At 31.4% G+C, this 3,647-nt stretch overlaps 1 long non-coding RNA gene across 3 annotated transcripts; it reads right to left on the reverse strand.

Annotated features, from left to right (window-relative positions):
- Nucleotides 1-1,072: 1,072 nt before the first annotated feature.
- On the reverse strand, nucleotides 1,073-3,323 carry LOC117692462 (uncharacterized). 3 transcript variants are annotated; one of them, XR_010711632.1, is made up of 4 exons: nucleotides 3,178-3,323; nucleotides 3,043-3,092; nucleotides 2,841-2,984; nucleotides 1,073-1,461 (listed from the first exon to the last, which is right to left on the reverse strand). It is a non-coding gene; the product is annotated as an uncharacterized lncRNA (long non-coding RNA). The 3 variants fall into 3 exon arrangements; XR_010711631.1 differs by lacking the exon at nucleotides 1,073-1,461 and adding an exon at nucleotides 1,554-2,425; XR_010711630.1 differs by lacking the exon at nucleotides 1,073-1,461 and having other exon boundaries at nucleotides 2,466-2,984.
- Between the last annotated feature and the right edge of the window lie 324 nt (nucleotides 3,324-3,647).

A 3,647-nucleotide genomic window follows, 5' to 3' on the forward strand; every position in this document is an offset into this window, starting at 1 on the left:
TAAGACAAGTCATAGTATGGAATCTTTCTTTAAACGTTTTGTAACGTGCAACGCGGCAAAGCTGTGTGTTTTAAACTTGAGTATGTCTTACACCCAGGCGTTGCATCAGATCCGTTAACCTGTTAACTCAGATTTTTGTTGTATCACTACAGGAATAATAATACCGATTTCTTATTGATTGGATAACCACTAACTGTGGTCGACGGGTATCTCCAGCAAATATAAATCACCGTTGTCCTGCCTCCAAGTAATAGTCAAAATCCCTGCGTAAACCTTGCGCTTCCTCCACTTTTGCCTGTGGTGCGCCTCTCTGTGTGTGCTCTACTTGTAATGCCTTATTTAGGTTTTACATCCAAGAGAACACAAACGCAGAGAGATTACAGTTACCTAATCCAAAATGCCTTTTTCAGGTCTTATAAATAGCAATTCACTGCTGTTAATCTCGACTTTAGTTTCAAGTAAACCGTAGCAATCACAATTGATGCCTACAACGCAGTTCTATAACAATCTGGCAGTTCTGACATATAAAAAAAATTAACAATATTCTCCATGGTGTTTAAGAATACATTTGTCTTATGTTTTGGCAAAACTAAAAACAAAACAATTTCCGTCACCGTTTAATATTCTGGCAAATAGCGCAAAACTTATCTAATACGAACTAAATATAGAAAAAAAGGTTAAATTTAACTTTAATTGATACCCAAGCACATTTGGACCAAATCCGAACAGTTTTGAAGGCTATAACAACTTTCTTATATCGAATTTATATATGAATATAGTGAAATGATTTTGAGTCACACTGGCGCGAAATAGTGAACATAACACCGTTTCAACTGAATTGATTAATGATTTAAAACTTGAGAATACCCATTTTATCAATTTTTTAATATATAACTTATAATATTTTTTTTTTGCATAAAAACCTCAATTTGCATCAAATAATTTTCAGTTTTAAGCAAAAAATATTGATTTTATGTCTTATGAAGTAAAATAATAATATTAGGAAAAACAAATCTTCAAAGAGAATTACAACGAATTTGTTATACGAAAACAATGAATCACAGTTAAAGCAATGTTTATTCATGAGCACCCGGACTTGGCTATAACCGAGTTATACTGTATATGCGAAAGGGATTTGTAAAATGAAGTTCTATGAAATACATAGTATCACCTACTTGTCTTTACACATAGAAATCTCTATGATATATCCGTGATATTGTTTTCTTAATTTTCGCCAATCGATGCGAATGTACCTGTTGCATTATATGTTGATATGTTGAAGTATATTTAATTGGAATCAGCGTTTAACAAAATGTATAAAAGTTATGATGTTACACTGACATTGGCCTGGATGCTTTATGACAGGTGTTGTTGCGTTTTGATAGACAACTGTCCTCACACTTACGTCAGAAGAGTCTATTAGACAGTTGTCAGTTCAATTTCTTCCGTATCTCTCTGGCTCTAAAATATGTAATGATAAATAAATATCTTTATAAAATTTAACATTTTTATTATTTGTTTATGATTTTGCAACTTGCAAAACTGAAGGAAAGATACACAACAACAAAAATTATTAAAAGAATAATCCTAATCCTAAAATAAATAAAGAATTATAAATGGAGGCTGTATAAACATTAAAATTATAGTGATGATATATGCACTTCTATATCGGATGGTGGTTTTACCGAGTTCTACAATTCTGCATGATATTTGATATATATCATTGAAGGTGAAACCGACCCTTCATGTAAAAAAGCGAGATAAAATCATTGCAGTTAAAAAAGATTTACATTCGATAAAGAAACTCTCGACTTAAAAAAATCAATATTTTTTTCCAAATTCTATGACAAAGAACCTTACAAAGTTATATAAAATGTTGGATTATATTTAATAACTTTTTTTTACAGAACTATTATAAAATGGAGACTATTATTTTGGGGTCAAGATCTTGTATATCATGAGGAGTGTCTTGTTAGTGCTAGATCCATAATGAAGTCATAATTTTTTTTGGCACATCTTTCCTCTCTACTAAACAACTTTAAAGGAATTGTTAAAAAAATTCTTGACATTCGTTATTAAATCGTGAAAACGTAATCCCCCTACATATGGTTGATTTGGCATATTTTTAAAGAGGAGTGTAATAACTTCTGCAATGCCTTTTTGAAGAAACTTTTGGCATTCTAGATATGTTTTAATCGTCAAAAAAAGACTCCAACATTTGTTACTTATTTGCTTTTTATTTTATAAAAAATGGCATGATCAATTAAAAAAAGACATACCCGATTACAAGAACAATGTAATTCAATCTGTCATCAGTATTTCTCACGGCGATACGTTCATGCGTTTTGACGAAAAATGACAGCATACCTCTTGCGTTTATCTTGTGTATGCGAGACCACGAATACATTGTCCTCCGAGCACCGTTCTTGTGTAGATATTGTAATTGAATGTAACATTAATTGTCAGCCTCTGACTGTGCTTTTAGCACTGTAAAATCTTTCGTGCGTTTTTACTTTAGATAGATAGATAGATAGATAGATAGATAGATAGATAGATAGATAGATAGATAGATAGATAGATAGATAGATAGATGGATGGATAGATACCAGATTTTGCAGTATATAAACGCCCCGATGAAGAAAAAAGAAACACATATTGATGTTACTCTAATTATTATCCACAGGTTTTCTCCTAGGAAATTTGCTAATTGTTTCTCAAAATTATTCGCATTTTCTTTAGTGTAACTTGTCGTATTGTTGCCTATGAAAATAAATCTATTGATATTTGAAAAGAGAGTGTGTAATAATAAAGATTAATTCCAGCAAAAGGTGTGATGTTACCTTGTCTTTGGCCTGGGCAAGATCCAGATACTTTATTGCAGGTGTTGTTACAATCTGATGGGCATTTGTTCTGACACTTCTGTCCGAAAAATCCATCAGGGCAGACTATGCTACAATTTTTGCCATGTCTTCCACTTGGACACACTTTAAGATATTATGTTTCCGTTTATTTTGAGTAAACATTTCTAAAAAAAAATATTACCTATACACCGATCTCCTTCAAGGATATAGTCTGAACAGCATATACCCAAGCTAAAACAAGAGAAAAAACGTTTTAAAGACATACTTATAAATGTGTTATGCTATCGATGTTTGATAGTCCCTCACAACACCTTACCTACACATATTGGGGTCCATTGTAGTAGAGCTTAAACACACATTGACACCAAACATCAGCATTGTAAACATATGTACATAATCCTCCATATTCTTTGTACGTTGTGTGTTTGTTGTTGACAACTTCCTGGTCTGATGAAAATAACTTGTGTAGGGTTTTTCTGAGCAGGAAATACTATCAAGAATCCTTCTTATATTTAGTGATCGTTATGAACTAATAAGCAGATGAACATTTTCAAAAAAACATTTGCATGGAAGTAGTTTGATATTTTACAATACGTTGTTACACCATCCTATGAGATAACTGTTATAATAGAAAAAAAACTATAAAAACAAAACATGTTTATTCTATATCTGTATTGAAACAATATTTTTTTTTATTCAGAAAGAAAGTAATCTATAGTGTGTTGTTTTCATTATCATAATTATGACTTATGAAATTTATCAAAAAACCGATCTATTCAATTAAGC

Source organism: Magallana gigas, chromosome 3 (genome assembly GCF_963853765.1).
Source record: "Magallana gigas chromosome 3, xbMagGiga1.1, whole genome shotgun sequence".
Classification (NCBI taxonomy): Eukaryota; Metazoa; Mollusca; class Bivalvia; order Ostreida; family Ostreidae; genus Magallana; species Magallana gigas.